The following is an 18,784-nucleotide window of genomic DNA, read 5'->3' as shown; positions in this document are numbered from 1 at the left end:
GAGTTAGTTAAAGTTCTAGAAGTCCAAAGAAACTCCAGCTTTCCCACTGCATTGTTGGGTTCTCTGCATTGCACATCCTGCATGTGTTTACCTTTACATCTACAGAGGCAGGCTGGCAGGCAGAAAGCTGCCTGCATCAGCTAGTTTTGTTTGGCCCACCAGCTGCCATTCTTCTTCAGATGCGTAATGCAGCCTTGTGGAGTTTTTATGGTTGTATCATATATACCATTCAGGCCAATTACCCCGCAGTCCTTAAGCTTTAAGGGCGCCTTGGGCCAAGTCTCCATGGCCAGAATCTGGCCCCGCTGCAGCCGCTACTAGGCCCCCCAAATCTCAACATCTTCTAAAACCAAATCAGTGTCCTAATCTTGGGTGGCAGTTGTGCACCATGTGCCAACAAACTGCTGCACTATTCACCCTGTCTGTCTGCTGCCAAAACCCAGTAAACAAAAAGAGACACAAAACCACCTCATCACTGTGGGCTGAAAAGAACAGGAAAAACACAAGGCCAGAGTGTCTGTTTTCTCGTAACACTCGTCCCTCATTCTGCAGGAGGAAGAGTCCATCTTCAGGTCTTCCTCCTTCAATTCCTCTCACTCGTTCTCTGTCTGATTCTCTTTTCTCTCTTGCACTGTCGCTCTGTGGAATCCTGGCAGCCATCTTAGCGCTTGGCAGCCATCTTAGCTTTGGCGGTACCCGTGCATTCCTGCTAGCTGACGGCACACCCACACACACACAGACACACATGCTTGCAAAGCACACTCTCTCTCACACACAGCCCCAGTGGTCTTAAAGATAAAAAGACCTACAGAGGATATGCAATGCAAATGGAGTGAGGATAAAACCGCTTGGGACGCTTGTCTGCAACCCTGTGAGCGTCGTGTTTCCTGCACTAACAGCCTGTTACGGAGGATGCATGAGTTGAATGAAAATGACAGCCGATCACAAGCGTTAGACACACTCGGAAAGTATCAAGGAAGTGCGGAAACAACAGCATAAAGAAATCATTTAAGGCAAATACTGCAATGTTGTTAGATGAACCAGGAATAAATGGCGCCCGGGGCCTTTCTTATGAGCAGCAGCGCTCACCCCGACAAACCCGATTGTGTGTTTCACTACAAGCTGAAACCGTTAAAACCTTTTAAAACTGTATGCCTCCTGAAAAATCTCTCTTACACTATGTGACAGCTTCCAAGCCAAAATTCAGTGCCTAGTTGTCATGACAACAGGGACGGCACAGCACAGTTAAAGTCCCTAATGATGAGTGGTTGTTGAAGCCTGTGTGTGCATATGTGTCGCTGTTTGGCCTGGCACTTAGTTCGAATGAAGATAATAATATAGCTTACTGGCATGGGCTCAATGTGTTGTTTTGTTTAAGCATCTCTTGGCACCAAACAGACTGGTGGCCGCTGTGCTACACTGTCACAAGGCTGACTTTTGTACTATATCAGTCCCTCCAAATTTCAAGGTGTTAAATCCACTCCTGTTACATTATCGAGCGAACGTTTCAATTCGGCTTCGAGAACTTTGCAGTTTTTCTAGGCAAAATTATCTTTTGTTGTGTTGGGAAGGCAGTGTTGATCATGAATATTGATAATTTTCCATTTAAGTCAAAGGATCATCTACAACACAAAGGTCCGGTTGAAAACACTGGTTCCCAACGAGTGACCAGCAGAGCCCCGACTCTTGAAATTAAGTCACCTCTTTTCTTTTGATCAAGGTATTGAGCAAATCAACCAAAGCGCTACTGTCAGATTATTTTATTTAAAGCGACATTAGAGCAGTAAAGAAGTTCAGGTACTCAATATGTAACCAAAAAGCAAACGATTTAAAAAAAAAAAAAAAAAAAAGCAGAAAAAGGTCAGATTTTAAGACATTTTTTTGTCTTCCTTGGACCTTTAACTGTCTTAGATTTGTGTTCTTGTTTGGGATTACTCTAAAGGGTCCCAACTCCCGGCCCCCATGTTAATAGTCACAGCTCGACAACATGAATGTGTACTGTTGATTGTATTGTGCCTAAAAGGCTCACAGTTTATTCTAACAATGATGATATTCACCTTAAAACAGGCGTATGTTCACTCTACTAAAAAGAGATTTCTTTGGAGAACTTGGGGGCATCTATGACCTCGGACACAAAAATCTGCAGGCAATCTTACTTTACAAGTAAGACACTCTTAATAGAACATTGTCAGAAAGACACTTTCAGATTTTAAAAAACCATTAGTAAAAAGTAAAGATTTCCTTAAAAAAATTAAACAGTTAATGTAAAGATATTTCTCCCTTTTGGTCATTTTTCAAATGAAATCAGTATTACACCTGTTTTTTTGACCGAGGATACTCAGATTTTTGCAATTTTTCTGAATACGTGATTTTATTTTTGTCAGTTAAAAACAAACTTATAACGACGGTATGAAACATCTTTGTTTACTAAAGTAATATAAAACATGACTCAAAGAAAGCAATGTTCTCAGTTTCAGACTTTTCTTTAAGTGTTGTGCTTCACTTTTCATTGTATTTGCACATATCTAGACAATGCATCTCTGTATCAGGAAACAACAACTGCTCCTGTCCTTTTATGTTATTCTAATCGATTCATCTATTTTGTATTTCATTGATTTTCACAAATGTCTTTCAAAGGCTCTGCTTTTTGCCACAATCTCTTCAGTGTCTGTCTGCTGACACCGATCTCCTGCATGCATGTGTTTATATGTTGTATGTGACTTCACTCCTACATGCCAATGTGTGCATGAGAGGTTTTCTATGTATGTAATCCTTGGCATGTTCACAGGCAGTCATGTAAATATATATTGTGTGTGTGTACAATAGGTGCCCAAAGGTGCTTGTATAGGAGTTATTGTGAGCAGGGGGTGGGGGGGGGGGGCGTGATGCATCCAAATAACGAAGGTGCTCTACGCTAATGGAGGACAATAGAGAAGCAGTGTATTAGATTATTATACAGTATATGCTCTATAGACCACCTGCAGGGACAAATCCCTGCCAGCAGTCCTCTCATCCCCACAGCTCCCTTTGTGCACACCCACATCTATAACACACACAACACTGACTAAAGCGCATGTAACCACAATTATTAAGGTGTTGGTTCAAATGCTTGCACGTGCACACACCAAACACGGATACACATGCCTCCAAAGCACAAACACACACACACACACACACACACACACACACACACACACACACACACACACACACACACACACACACACACACACACACACACACACACACACACACAACGTTCAAACAGAGATGAATCACCCTTATCTCCTGCACACAGTCGCCCCAAGGCCCCCTGCACACGCCCCGCCAGAGATAATACAGCGCGCGCACACACACACAGGAAATCAAATACATCATTCTATCGCTCTAATCACACACACACACACACACACACACACACACACACACACACACACACACACACACACACACACACACACACACACACACACACACACACACACACACACACACACACACACACACACACACACACACACACACACACACACACACACACACACGCACTCACAATGAGTTAATTTTGTTGCCTGGTCAATATACTGTACAGTCACTGCTGATATACACACACACACAGGAAATCAAATACATCATTCTATCGCTCTAATCACACACACACACAACACACACACACACACACACACACACACACACACACACACACACACACACACACACACACACACACACACACACACACACACACACACACACACAATGAGTTAATTTTGTTGCCTGGTCAATATACTGTACAGTCACTGCTGATATACTTCAGGAGTGTGTACACAAAAGTTAACACTGGCTATACATTTATCACACTGCAGATGCAGACAGAGGCTAATAACTCACACCAGGGCTAATGTACACACACTCAAAATCACACTTACACATTCAGTCCATTCATCATACACACAAAAACAGCCTAATGCCACACACACACACACACACACACACACACACACACACACACACACACACACACACACACACACACACACACACACACACACACACACACACACACACACACACACACACACACACACAATTACACAGGCGCAGATCATTTAAAAGACACTTGAATATAAAATCACATACACATGCTTGCTCACTCAGTACACAGGCAGCTATTGCCAGTGCTAATGGACTCATTTACCGTGCACAAATTCATATACGAGTGCACACTGCACACTTTTTGCTAATTTACCAAACAGCTTAGAGTGTTTGTTTGTGCATCACAAGCACACATGAGCAAACAGGCCCTCTGTAATCTAATGTGCACTAAGTGAAGGGGATTTCGCCGACTGATGACAGGCTATAAAATCACCATCAACCAGTCCAGCACTGGAGATAAAATATAACAGCATTGGCTGCTAAACTAGACAGCGGGTGGAAGTATATTTTCATAAGTCAGTTATTCTAATATTCAGTCTTGTCATTTCATCTGCAGATACAAAATCTGATGCAGGTTTATGGCAGCCTCTTCCTGCTGGGCTTTGTATCTGTCTGCACTTTAATATCTGATGAAGCAGTACATTTCACTGGGAATGTAATAATTACAAATAACTATAAATAAAAAGAAACACAAATAGAACAATTTCTAAATTATCCCAAGCATCTTTTTGAAGAATGAAAGTTTTTATATTTGACAACATACACGCTGATACCAATATATCTGTGATAGTCCAATAACGGACGGAATTGGTAAATTGGTCGGTCTCTAGTCCTGATGTCCTAAATATCTCGGAGTTACGCTTGTGACTCTGCATCACAGTGTGTTTGTGTGTATGTGTAATGACAGGTGAATGATTGAGTGAAGATTTAAACAAACTGGTACTGTACTGTGTAAATTATGATTTAAACTGGGCTTTTCGTAAATGTCACCATTGTTTCAGTAATAATGACATATGAAATGCATGGAGCTGCACAGATTTGATTGTCAGTATAGCTGCAGCCTCCAGCCGTGACCCCTCGTGCTCCGTCTCCACCCTCTGCATGTGCGCCGTGTCATTTAAGGATAGCTCCGCAGACAGGGTTCACCTCGCAGTCAAATGATAGGGGCCTCTTCCTCCACTACTCCAGCGCTCTGTGGACAAATCTACCACTGTTCTCTCCCTCCTTCATGTCTGTCTCGCCTCTCTCTCTCTCCTACTGTAACACCCTGCTCCTCTTTTTCTTGGATGTTTCTCTCTCTTCTGTCTATATGAGTAGCTGCATTTTAGGCCTGCGATTCCAAACCCTGTCATTCCTGATGGAGTGTGTGGGTACCGGTGACAGCTCTGGTCTCTGGCTCGGGGTTAATGTGGGAATGAGGCTGCGGCGCTGCGTTCGTACATGTCTGCCCAAATGTGACAGAGGGCAACCCTGACTGAACTGCAGGGCACATTATGGAGAAGTATACAAAGCAATAACAAATATAAAGTAGATTACATGCTGTGTATTTCATGCTGATGGGAGATGGATATAAAACAGAGAGCATGAGGCGAACTGCACTGACTGACATGTACATATATACAAGGGTGCGCTTGAGTTTAAGTGTGTATGGCTGCGTAGTCTCACCCCCTCTCTCCACCCGCGACCCCCCCATCCATCAGCCTCTGGATAAAGAAACCGAACAGCCTCCCCAATTGGGTTTCGCTTAAGAGGTTTATCGGTATGTTGCTAAACATTCTGACCTTTTTTTTTAATCTTTAATGCGCTTAAAATGTTCCAAACCCTCCTAATCCCCACGGCTATCCCACACAGATGTTCGCTCGGCTCTTTTATTGGACTTCAGTTCAACCTCTTCTTTTTTTTTCCTTCCCTTCTTCTCCTCCTCCACCACCTCCTTCATCCTCTCCTCGTCCCGCTCTCCTCCTTCTCCTCCACTCCCCCTCCCTCCATTTTCATTCTCCAATTCCAGTTTTTCTGAAAATTACTCATTGCCTTCTGATCGACCCACCACCGCCAGCCGCCTTGTGTTTCAATCTTCTACAAGCAAAGCTGATTCTGAGCCTGCTGTTTAAGCCAGAGTTTCTTATTGGACACCGCTGCATTGGGAGGAGGGGGGAGGGGGGTAGCAGAAGTGATGGTGCAGTCTATCTGTCCCACGAATGACTCTTGCTCACTGTGGCTACCTTAGGGTTTTAGAAAAATGAACACTTGTGTGAAAGGATGCCACTTTCTCCAGAAGTGCCCCCAATTACTTCATGGGAACTTGTCTGATTAGATAATGTACAGTTAAGTTTAACAGGATAATAACAGGGGACAAGGAGAACATTGTGGTTACTCCTGCTGAGCTATTAGGACACACAGAACAGCCCCCTTCAGCCTCCACACACTGACTCATCCACTTTGGCCATTTTCTCATGTTCAGTGCGAAATTCTATTCATTTATCTTTTGTTTTTGCGACATTTAGAAGGAGGTTCTTACGGCGGGGATGAAGATAAAGTCTGGTCGTCACGTTTTGATTCTTTGATGAAAATGATAAACTTACATTTGCATCTTTACGACACTGAGCTCTGCGGTTTACAGCCATATAATTGATTAATGTTCTATTCATGTATGTTTTAGGAGAATATTAACTACAACTAACTAAAAGCACAGATTAAATGGGGGGCACTTTTGTGTCCTGAATTGTGTCTGCAGGTATTTCCTTATAGCTGTTACCGCGCAGGTTGCAGGCACATAGATTAACAGAAAACATGATAGGGCAGACTGTATGCAGCCTGAGAGGTGAAACACAGGTCAAAAAAGGCCCAAAAGCACTCTCTTCTACTTGTTGATCTGTGTGCACTGTAACGACTGAAGGCAACTCAGATCAGTGTATCAACATTTTTATGAACTCCTCTGTTCTCACATCAGGAGTTTGCAGCAGGACGATTTCAGTCGAAAGTGTAAAAGAATAGAAAAAAAGATCCTGATTTGTTCAGTGACATTCAGCCTTATGATAAAAAAAAACACTACCTGTATCATTGTAAAACCACCCTGTGATCTGTGACTGTAAAGATGGCCCTTTTGCTGTCAATGGCGATGCTCATTTTTGCATTTAAATCAAGACGGTGCTCTCTCAAATGGAAAGAATAACACCAGGGGGTTTCTGTTTTAGGATGGATTTTCCTTCCAGCTATTTTTGGCGCCTTCCTGGGAAGTTTATTTGGCTTCCATATCCACACCCTACCTATTAAACCAGCGGCTTCACATCCTGGCAGTTCCTCTCGCACTGTGGCGATGTCAACAAAATAGCAGTTAGAGGCTAGTGCGTTTACAAATTCTCATCTTTTTCATACATTGAAACATCTTTCCAAGTCTATATAAATCAATCTTTGTGCCCACATTCAGTGTACAAGTGACAATGGTGCATCCTCTGTGTAGTTCAGTGAATGTCTGGCATGTAACTCCATGTGACAGCACAGCATGAGGCGATGTGATTAATTGTGAAATGTGTTTCTGTGCTGGTAGTGCTGAAGTGTGAATGTGTGGGTGTGAGACTATAAATACAACACTTGGTGGCTATGGATGTGAAATTGTGTCTTATATATGTTTATGATAGTGTATATGTGCAAAGATTTCTGGAGAGCACATGTTGAGGCACAGTTGGAGATAAGCGTGTAAACATCTGTGACTGACAGGCTGAGCAGCAAAGTGTAGGAGGGAGACACTGTTCTTTTATTACAGCACGTAAGCATGCGTGTGTAGCGTGTATAACGGTCTCCCAGAGTATTTGCATGTGTGCGCTCGCTGCAATTCTGTCTATAAGTGGGAAAGTTCAATAAATTGAGGCAGATAATTCTGCGTTAGATGCACATCTGTGTTTGTGTGTGTACGTGTGTGTGTGTGTGTGTGTGTGTGTGTGTGTGTGTGTGTGTGTGTGTGTGTGTGTGTGTGTGTGTGTGTGTGTGTGTGTGTGTGTGTGTGTGAGAGAGAGTGTGTGCACGGCCGCCTGGCCCGAGCCCTGTGCCAGCAAGGAGCAGGTGTGGGGAGGCAGCCCTGCATTGCCCGTTGCCCATCTGCGTGGCCGTCTGTGTGCCGCCTGCGCCCTCTCTGTGCCAACGCCACACAGAGCCGGGGAGCCAGGGGGTGAGAGGGGGGTGAGAAGGGGTGAGAGGGGCCTAAAGGGAATCAACCATGGGAGAGAGAAGAGGGCAGGGGGTAGGAGGATGGAGGGGGCTGGCTGGCTGCCCATGTATACCCCCCTCCCCCGCCCCCTCCTCCTCTACCCTGTTTCTTTTATCTTTTATCTGTGCCTATGCTGATGAGCTGTGATGTACAGGGAGAGATCAGCGGGGAGGGAGGAAGAGGGAGACGCAGAGAGAGAAAAATCCCTTGTTCTCTGGGTAGAAGTAAGAGCAGGGCAGCAAAAATCTTCCACTGTAACGAGGCTGCTGTACAAAGCTATGACTATTATTCCCGAAGAAAAATAATGGTCTGATTTTAAAATTATCTCATTGCGCCTTTGATTTGAACCTCTCTGCCACCGTATCCAAATGTTCACATTAAACCCAGAATGCATATGGGGAGGTGTCGTTCCTCCATTTGGCCAGCAGATGTCACTTGTTGGCAGTGGGGGCACAACACAGCAACACATGCTAAAGAAATCTGCCTCACACAGGGGGAAGAGAAAGCAGTGGGAAAGATTTCAGCAGGGCTGCCACGGCTTTAGCAAGAAGGGAGGGTTTGGGGGGGGGGCTGGAGCCGAAAGCTCTCTGGCATATCGGGCTTTAGACAAAATTCCTACCAACAAATTAAATTTCTGCAACTCCAAAGAATGAACTACAAATTCCAGTGCAATTCCAGCAGTGTTTTTGTCCCCCCCAAAAAACTTCAACAGGAGATCACTGTATTTTTCTCCTTTCTGTGTTCCTGCACTTTGCTGAAACAAGTTTGATAATACTAACACCAAACACAGTGAAAAGACTCAATGTCCATTCAGACTTTTTACACAGGGAGGCTTGTTTAAACTGCACTGATGATGTGTGTATATTAAGTTTCATGCAAACAGAACGGTGGGATCAAATGTACTGAAGTTCCCAACTCTGAATGAAAGACATGAGCCGTCCTGCTGCACTCCACTCTTCCCCATGTTGTGATATACATGCATGTGTGTGTTTCTGTGTGTATGTTTGTGAGTGTGGCCCGGGTCTGGGCACAAATGGGAATGGAGATCATGTGATGCCAGTCTTTGCCAGGGAATGGGGGTGAGAGAAGGAGAAGGAGGGGAGGTGAGGGGGGGTTATAGGGAGAAAAGGCAAAAATAAAGGGGAGGCAGAGGAGAGGAGTGGGGGACAACAATGAAGACAAAAAAAAAGAAGTGAATGAAAGAGAGGAAGAAAGGGAGAGGGGGTGGGGGGGTGAGGAGAAGGAAAGAGTGATAGACTGAGAAAAAGGGGGAGAGAGAGAAAGCCAGGGGAGGTGGGTGGGCGGGGCTTTAGGGGGGGATTGTGAGAGCTGTGGGAACGTTTTGCCTGGCCAAGAAAGACGTGAGCAGAGAGAATAAAAGAAGGAATGAGAAAAGAAAGAAAGAGAGACTTGTTGGCAGAGCTGAAGAAGGGAGTAGAGGAGGGTAGGGGGAAGCGGTGGGGGAGGGAGGGGCAGCGTACAGTGGGCACCAGCCAGGGAGCAGACACGATCAAAACCAGCACTACAGGGGAGACGAGGAAAAGCAAACACACAGCACACCGCAGCCACCACGAGGCAGTGCCATCAGTTTGCCAAAAGCCAAACATTGCAAGCTACCCGCTCAGTATCCCCAACTAATACATTTCAAACACATCCAGGACAGCAGCCGGGTGTGCTGCGATGTGGGCCTGTACTCAACTCAGAGCTCATGATGACCTGCCAATCAAACCTTGACTGTGTGTGTGTGTGTGTGTGTGTGTGTGTGTGTGTGTGTGTGTGTGTGTGTGTGTGTGTGTGTGTGTGTGTGTGCGCGTGGGTGCGTGTGTGTGTGTGTGTGTATTGTGGGGGAGCAGAGAGCATGACCTTGTGAACTTTTGACTTGGCATTTGATCCCCACTCCCCACCCAAAGTGTCAGATCCCCTTGGGACAAATGCTCAGTAGCAAACCCACTGTGGACAAGTTCATGTATCTGAATAAAAAGCTGTAACACAGATAAGCAGGAATACCAACCTGTGAAGGACTGGCACCGGTCCCGGGCTCCCGGACCACCTGGGGTCCCCGAAAGCCCCACATTCACTATTGTGTCATTGGATTTGAGTAATTGGCAGCCAGTTGGCGCAAATTGGTTTGGGAATACGCACTCCATCACAATATTAACTGAAATAATAAGATACTTAAAGCTGCACTCATCAATATTTTCTATTAGCAGTGAATGAGATAATTCTGATCGATGTGAACGGTGGAAGACGGGCAGATAAATGTCACACGACTCTGCAGCTCTTTTAGCATCTTTTGTTGGGTTTTACAAGCCACAACTTTACTGCTCTGCTACGCTTTCACAGCTCTAATCAACTTCGTTTACAGCAGTAGCTTTAAGAGGAAAAGCTCTTAAACCCCGGCGTACCCTACCTGCCCAGCACTTAACAGAAGAAAGCCAACTTTAGCGACCACAAGCTGGTGAACATAGCGGAACATTTATCAGCTCAAGATATCTTTAGAAGTCGGTGAAGACCACATGGGGCAAACAATGAGTGAGAATACTGTTGTTGTGGACGAACACTTCACTAAATGACTTCTAATGTTGCTTTGGTAAGTGTGAAGAAGCCATTGTTCGCTGACATGCAAGCTACCCTGTTGCGTTTCCCCTAATTGGAAAACAATTCCACTAATGCAGGTTAAAAGACGCAAAATAAGAAATATATTTTTAGTTTCAAATTGAACGTGTCCATGCCTCTTCGAAGGTGCAGGAAAGAGTGTTAGGGGTATTTGTTGACTGCGGAAATTTATATACAGCCTACGATTTCCATCAAAATGTATGAAATAGTTTCATGTGTTAGTTTCACAATAAAATAAGTTTGAGACTTCTAGTCATAGAACCTACAGGATCTTGTTCTTGTGTGGGAGACACCAGAGGGCTTTGTTTATAAGGTCATGTGACGTAAAAGCAGGCAAATAAAAAAATAAATATAAGCGTAAGAAATGCAACGGCTTCTCATACATAGGCGGCAGCTGTTGTGAAAGGAATACAAGACCAACGCAGCTTTTACACATTTTGATGTGAAACTGGCAATTTACAGACCAGCCAAATATCAACAACGTGTCATTCAAGCTGATTGGTTGATTCAACTCCTGCCAGAACGCATGTTCATAACGTAGAGGGAACCTTTACAGAAGTCAACAACATTCATGTATAAAAGGAACCGCCATTTAAACATATCCGGGCAAAACTGGGCATCCTGCAGAGGATAATTCCAGCCCCGTGCATGAGAACACGCGATATGTAAATCAATAATATCAGGTTTGTTTTTTAAAATAACAATAATATTCTATTGTCCTCCAGTCCTGCAAGGTGGTAATGGTATTCTATGCATGAGGAGGTATGAAGCTAAAGGTTTCATGCACGCTAAAAGAAAACTAGATTTTAATTTTGACTACAGGTGATTTGAATCCAAACTATTCTCAGTCCTCACAGCGAATGTCATTTGCATAGTGTACAGACATCATTCAAATAGTGTATTTCTTCTCACATTTTAACACAATGTCAACAAAATATTATTCAAATTACAAGACAACACTGTTTGCATCACACTCTTTATTTACACCAACGGGCCTTCAGTCTGATCCAGCCGGGGCCAGAAAACACTAAAGATTTATTTTGGGTTTGTGAACTATGCAAATAAATGCTCCCAAATCTATCTGGGGCTTGGAGAACGTGTTTTATGAGGATTGTAAAACTCCACACAAACACATAAAGCAAGCCTGTAAAAATAATGTGTGCTCTGCATAAATGCTCATTTGCACTAATGAATTAGGGGAGCGATGAATGGTTGTGCAGGACTCCACATCCTCCCTGGGTGATGCCAATGGAGGCTTAATGTACGATGTGCATGATTTGTGAGTAAGGCTGCATGTCTGTTTTTTTCTGTGAATGCATTAATATGTGTGTGTGTGTGTGTGTGTGTGTGTGTGTGTGTGTGTGTGTGTGTGTGTGTGTGTGTGTGTGTGTGTGTGTGTGTGTGTGTGTGTGTGTGTGTGTGTGTGTGTGTGTGTCAAATCAGGACACTGAGTCAAACACTCAGACCAGATCTGGGATGGCACACACGTACTGTACTGTACTGTACTGTACTACACACACACACACACACACACACACACACACACACACACACACACACACACACACACACACACACACACACACACACAGAAGCATTAAATTAAATAGTGGGGAGCTGTTCTGCATACGTCCTCTTGGGGTGGAGGGGAATTTCCCAAGTAAACCGGAAAGAGGTCCAGAATATCCGTGTTTCTGGGGAAGAATCAGCCAGATCGGCAAACCTACTGCTGGACTGAAGATTTATTCTTTCAGCTGACAGACACAGAGAAGTGGAGAAGGAGGAGGAGGAGGAGGAGGAGGAGGAAGAGACAGACAGATGAGGCCTGAGAAAAAACAATCAGCCAAATGAGAGCACAGATAGAAAGGCAACCTTTGACCACCAGCTGTCTGGGAGTCACCGCCCAGCCACATTTGTCAGTCTGTGTCTCCAGATGAACTCGGCCTGAGGGTCAGTGGCTCCCAGCACAGCCTCGTGTCTGTGCGGTTTGTGTCTGCGTGGGCACAAACAAACACACACACACACACACACACACACACACACACACACACACACACACACACACACACACACACACACACACACACACACACACACACACTGCTGCAGACTTGTGCACACGTGCATTAGTGAGTCTTCCAGTGTTTGTGTGCGAGGCCATGCCTATGAGCTGTCTGCTATCTGTGTCAAAGCTGGCTTTATCTGTAGGGCAGATAAGGTGAGTAAACAACTGCCTTGGGCTTCCTGTCTCTGACATGCGAGCTGACAAACACACAAGCCTCCTGCCTTCTCCAGTATCAGGGCCAGGCCACTGGGACAAACGACTCAGGCAAGTCCCAGGCTTCAGCAGCACCACAGGCCTGGGAGTGAAAATCCACTGAAGGAATGCAGTGCATTAAATTGTTATTCTGTGTTAATTTGTCCACCAGGAGAGTGCAGGTTTCTGCACCAGCCTCATCTGAGATATACATGTATAGTTTTCATACGCTGGCACAATCAGATCGACAGCATAAGTGAATTAAAAGACATGCATCCATACATGTCACACACAGGATTAGCCTAGTTCAGACAGCTTATGGCTCCACTCAGGCTCGGCCTCAGTCAAGCTGATAATTGGAGATTTATTCCTGCCATCTATCAATCCATCTATTAACTTATTAACCCAGATGAAAGCTTTAAAACGTCCTTCCTCCCTCTCAGCAGAATCAACACGGAAAACTGAGATTAAAACAGCTGCAAATCCACTTAGCGATTTCAAAAAACATATACATCAATAGGCATCATTGACCTCAGCCTTATTATCTCAGCTTCTGCGTGCTCAAGTAATGGACTGTAAAATCTGACCTTGTTTGAAAAGGTGAAGCACCGAGAGTCAAAAACCAGAGAAAAAAAGCAGTAAGATTTCAAGTTTGAGAAAAAAATTTAATAAAAAGATTTGAAAAATACTTGACATGCAATAAAATCAGGGGCAGAATTAGGTTAAATATCCACACGGAAAGTAACAAAATCCTCTTCTGAAAATGAGCTTACAGTTAACTAACTCTGTAATCTTTAATATTTCAATACCCACATTTATGACCTTGACATGGAGGTGATTATGTCACGTGTTCACCATGACTGGTAATCACGGATGAGATGTTGAACACATCTGTCACCAAAATGTTTAATGAATACTGCCCTCGCCATGGTAACACATCAGTTTCATGCATTGCAACCCTGCTAATTTCCAAAACACACCCGAGCAAAATGACCACTAAGTCTATGAATTTAAATGGGAACCCCTGTTGGTGTGTTGTGCCTCTATAAAGGGATGAAATGTCAGCGCAATGGCCGCCCTGTTGTCTACAGCTCTGTGGTATTAAATGGAGAGGATGTTCACGTCGAGGGGCAGACCAGAGGAGCCTGCATCTGTTTGGCAGTCGCTCAGAAATGTCTAGCGTTTCACACTACGCCTCTGGGATCACTAGCTCGAGCTCAGCCAAAAGTTTATGAAAAACAGAGAGAACGAGGGAACCAGGAAGGAGAGAAAGGGGGAGGTGTGTGTGTGTGTGTGTGTGTGTGTGTGTGTGTGTGTGTGTGTGTGTGTGTGTGTGTGTGTGTGTGTGTGTGTGTGTGTGTGTGTGTGTGTGTGTGTGTGTGTGTGTGTGGGGGGGGTGGTGCGGTGGGGGTGAAGTGATGGAGCGCGAATGAGAAGAGAAGAATGAGCTGGATGACATGAGAAGACAGAAAGAGAGATATCGGAGAGGAGGAAGTTGGACAGCTGAAATGAAAAAGGGAACTGGTTTAGAGGATGATGTGATGTTTTCCATTTTGCCTGTAGTGCTCGTGTGTGTGTGTGTGTGTGTGTGTGTGTGTGTGTGTGTGTGTGTGTGTGTGTGTGTGTGTGTGTGTGTGTGTGTGTGTGTGTGTGTGTGTGTGTGTGTGTGTGTGTGTGTGTGTGTGTGTGTACACTGTGTGTGCAGGGATTCTCCTCAGGCCCCCGAGGAGCCTGAGGGGCCCCTGATGGGATCTGTGAGTGGATTCAGGTGAGGAGCAGGTGCGACCACACATCCAAACCAATGCCTGAGACTGTTGTCATTACACACTAGATGGAGGATGAAGGTATGCGTATATGTCTCCATGTACATGAGTGTGTCTGTAAGTTTAAAACCATGCGCACCACGCTGCAGGACTGTGGGTGTATATTTTATGTGCTGTAAGTGAGCACAAACGCCTGCGTATTCCTTGGATTAACATGTGACAGCCGGCCCTGCCTTCAGTCAAGCCCAGTCCTCCACAACAAACCCGCTCCCCAGAGCCCAATCTTTGGTTTGGTCTCGGTCTCAGCTGTCACCACGCCTGAACTGTCTGCCTCCTGTCAGTTTCACTGAGAAAATACACAGCGATTTATAGCCATAATATTAGAGTATGTACACACAACTCCACACACACATTCACATATATCCGGGCATTCAGCTTTCTTCAACAGGCAGACCAGATGAATGGGCTTCGGGGGTTTATTGTGAATTCAAAAGCGGGTTGTTATGATAAAGTAAGAGGACATAAAGAGGAGGTTGAAAGGTTTTAGACATCAGTAAAGTTAGTTGAAGTTGAAGTACTTAGAATAATTTATGTGACTGCCTGGAGGAGAATGCATGCTGAAAATTGATATAACTATGGATGATCAAAATATGTAACAAATAATACTCACCTAGTTTCTGTTATGCTAGCATAACATATGCCATTTAGGTATTTAGTCTGATGCTATTAGCATATCCGTGGCCGGATTAACCCGTTATGCTAAACATTCTACAAAATCACGACTGTTTGCTGTCCTGGCTCCTAAATGGTGGAATGAGCTCCCCAACGACATCAGGACAGCAGAAAGTCTGTACATCTTCCGCCGCAAACTAAAAACACACCTCTTCCGACTTTACCTTGAATAGCACTTAAGTAGCACTTAAAATGGCACTTACTTATAGCACTTTGTAGTTTGGCTTTCTTGATGAATTGTACTTTCTTGATTCTTGTTGTTCTGGGTTTGTACCCTCATGGTTGAATGCACTTCTTGTAAGTCGCTTTGGATAAAAGCGTCAGCTAAATGAAATGTAATGTAATGTGGCCCTGAGGCAAAACTTGCTTCGGGACACCAAATTAGACGGCTGGTGACAGGGTCGTTATTTTTTAACTCTTGCTCACCGGAAATGTCACCGAATGCTCAGCACCTCGTCAAGCTGCTGGCATTCATTAAAACAATTTAAATAAATATGCTGTACTAATGAAACTACGCTTAGGTGGACGAGGTGGCAAGTAGTTGCAGCGGTGGCAGAGTGTCGGCTGGTTTCGGAGCATTCTGATTGGTTAAAAGTAACCCGAGGTCTACGCCCAGTGGGATGGGAACTGCAAACGGGTCTCTACGGAGGGTACCCGGACTCATAATCCCATATTCACCAGGCTAACTTCATACCATTGTGAAACAATGTTTTGGTTAAGTGCCAGGTCAGATATATTGACTGGTTGCTCTTCAGGTTAAACAATAATTCAGTTAGCTAGATATGAGCTACACTTAAAATCTAAACTCTGTGGATGGACTAGCTTGTGTGGTGCGCCCTATTTCAATGTACGATGTGTACATCTAATATTTACTTTCTACAAGAAACAAACCAGAGCTCGAATAGCATAAACAGAAATGTGAAGTGTATTGTGTTTGTGTGGAGATATATGAGTATTCGAATCTTTGGAGTATACACTGCAATACCACAACGATTAGACAATCACTGGAAAGAATTCCAAATGCAATTTGTGTTACTCTTCTGTCAACCTTCTTGACCCAAAGCGAATGCAGTAATCCCCACCCATCTGGTATCCGAAGCAGGTTCGAGCGCTTTCTCTTTATGTCTATATATGACTTTGTTCCAGTCCTCATATGTACACATTATTCCACACAGACCTGACTTATAAAAAAAGAATCGTACGGAGCAACTTCAGGCCAGATGAGTCTGCCATTTTTCTGCCCATGTTCATCCAATAAAACAACCAAGGGAATGTTTTCGTGCAGACTTCTAGTGGTAATATGAGCCAGTTTCTTCTGCTTGGGTTTGATGCCACTGTTCGACCCTCCTCATTGAGACTGTGCTCTAACTCAGGCCTGCAGGAGGGAGGTGGCAGCGTGTTTATTTTACTGTGGGCTGTATCTGGCCATCATTATCTCACACTGCAGAAGGAGTGCTGTAAACAGATGCTTGCGGCCCACTCAGCTGCAATAGAGTGTCTGGCTGAGGCAGCAGCAGGAGTGGGAAAGAGGATCTAAGGATGCTGAGGTCAGGGGCATGAGAGCCGGAACAGACTGTGGCAAAATTTTGCGGTGGTGGGCTTGAGGTCGAGGATGAATCTGTAGGATGAGGATGAAGCTGATTTTTGAGGTTACGAGGGAGCGTCTGTTCGTTCTACAGCTGGCACTATAGTGATGGAGCACGGGATTTGGACCACGGGATCCAGACAGGGTTTGATGCCTCGGCCTTGCTGTGGCCTGAGATATTATCACACCGAAAGAAACGTTCACTTTGTAGTGGTCATAACACAGGAGGAAGCCATATCAGTTCAAGATGCTCTTGCCGGAAAGCTCAACAAACAATGGCGGTGAAGTTTTCGCAGAGCCGCGTGGCCTAAACAAACTGCTGTGGAAAGAACAGAGAGGGGGAAGAAACTACAGATGAGGGGTGAAGAAGGGGCGGGGGTGGGGGATGAAATGGCGTCTGTGTTAGTTACAGTTGAGAGAGAGGGAGAGTGGAGAGATCTGCTGCTTTTCTGACTTTAATCAAAAGCAGAGACGCTCCGCAGTGGAAAAAGCATGACGAAAAGCAAAGTTTACATGAGCTAAAGGCAGAGAGAGGGAGGTGGGGGGGGGGGACGGGCAGAGACAAACAAACAGACAACTACTGACGAACAGCTGCGTGGAGCACTTCACTGATGGAGAGAGCGAGGGAGGAAGAGAGGGAACGAGTGGAGAGACAGACAGAGAGAGCACCCTGGTTACAAAAATGGAAAGTCCACATTTCAGCGCAGTATGGAAATATGGTCCTCATTTCATGATTCAATTCCCGCTCCCTCCCTTTTTCCCTCCCTCTCTAACTACCCCTTTTCCCTACCATACTCTCCTGCTCTCTTTTGCAGCTGCAGCCGGGTTATAAAAGCCTGTTAAAACACAGGAAGACCAGTAAAACGGATTGAAAAATAGCAGGAGGGAGGTCTTAGACCGAGCCAGAGAACGGAGCAACTGTGAAGAGTGAAAAGTTGATGGAAGACAAATGCGAACAGAAAAATGGTATGAAGCAAAAAGTCAATTTGATTTTACTCAACTTTACAGGTTCCTTCTTCTGCTGACTCTCCCTGACTTAAGAGCATTTTTGTACTTTGCCAAAATGCCCTCAGCCTTCACGTCCATCCCTCACTCTAATCTCCAACTCATCTTCTCCTCATCCCTTCCTCATCCCTCCATTGCGTGTGCAGTAAGACACACACAACATTCAGGGTTTCTGCAAAGCCCCTTGTTGACTGTCTGAAAAGTGACAAGCGACCCGGTCAGCCGGGTCCCTGCGACCCTGTAGGGGCTCATCCCAGCCTCGTCTCCCATGTCCTCCCCTCGTACAGGCCTAATCCCAGCAGCTTTACATCTTAAAACTTTCCCCCCTCCGGCTCAGGACCTGCGCCAGGGAGAAATTAAAAATTTGCCCTAAGAAGCTGAAGAAGCAGGCTTTTCCGAGGAAACTAACAGTAACCCTGCTGACATTACACATCCTATAACACCGAGCATATCCCTCAGCATCAAAGCCACCATCGGCTCTGCCTCCACGTGCTCTTCTGCCTACAAAGTCTTGTCCTCGAATGACATCGTCTGCTCTCATCTGCTTTTGTTCATGCCACTATCTGTCCATGTTATTTTCTCTACTTATTCCCCTTTTCTCTCTCTCTCTCTCTCCCTCTCTCTCTCTCTCTCCTCCATCAGGTCGTACCCAGTTCTTCTCCACAATTCACTTCCCTCCTTGCTGA

General features: G+C 44.9%; 1 protein-coding gene across 15 annotated transcripts in view; it reads right to left on the bottom strand.

Annotated features, from left to right (window-relative positions):
• Positions 1-18,784, bottom strand: part of nfixb (nuclear factor I/Xb) — a 142,144-nt gene that overhangs the window by 33,263 nt on the left and 90,097 nt on the right. The window lies entirely within an intron of this gene.

This window comes from Brachyistius frenatus, unplaced genomic scaffold (assembly GCF_029030835.1).
Source record: "Brachyistius frenatus isolate BFR_SWC_R1_liver_20210118 unplaced genomic scaffold, ASM2903083v1 Contig_90, whole genome shotgun sequence".
Classification (NCBI taxonomy): Eukaryota; Metazoa; Chordata; class Actinopteri; family Embiotocidae; genus Brachyistius; species Brachyistius frenatus.
Note: the sequence above shows the minus strand (reverse complement) of the source record. Positions and strands in the feature narration are given on the sequence as shown.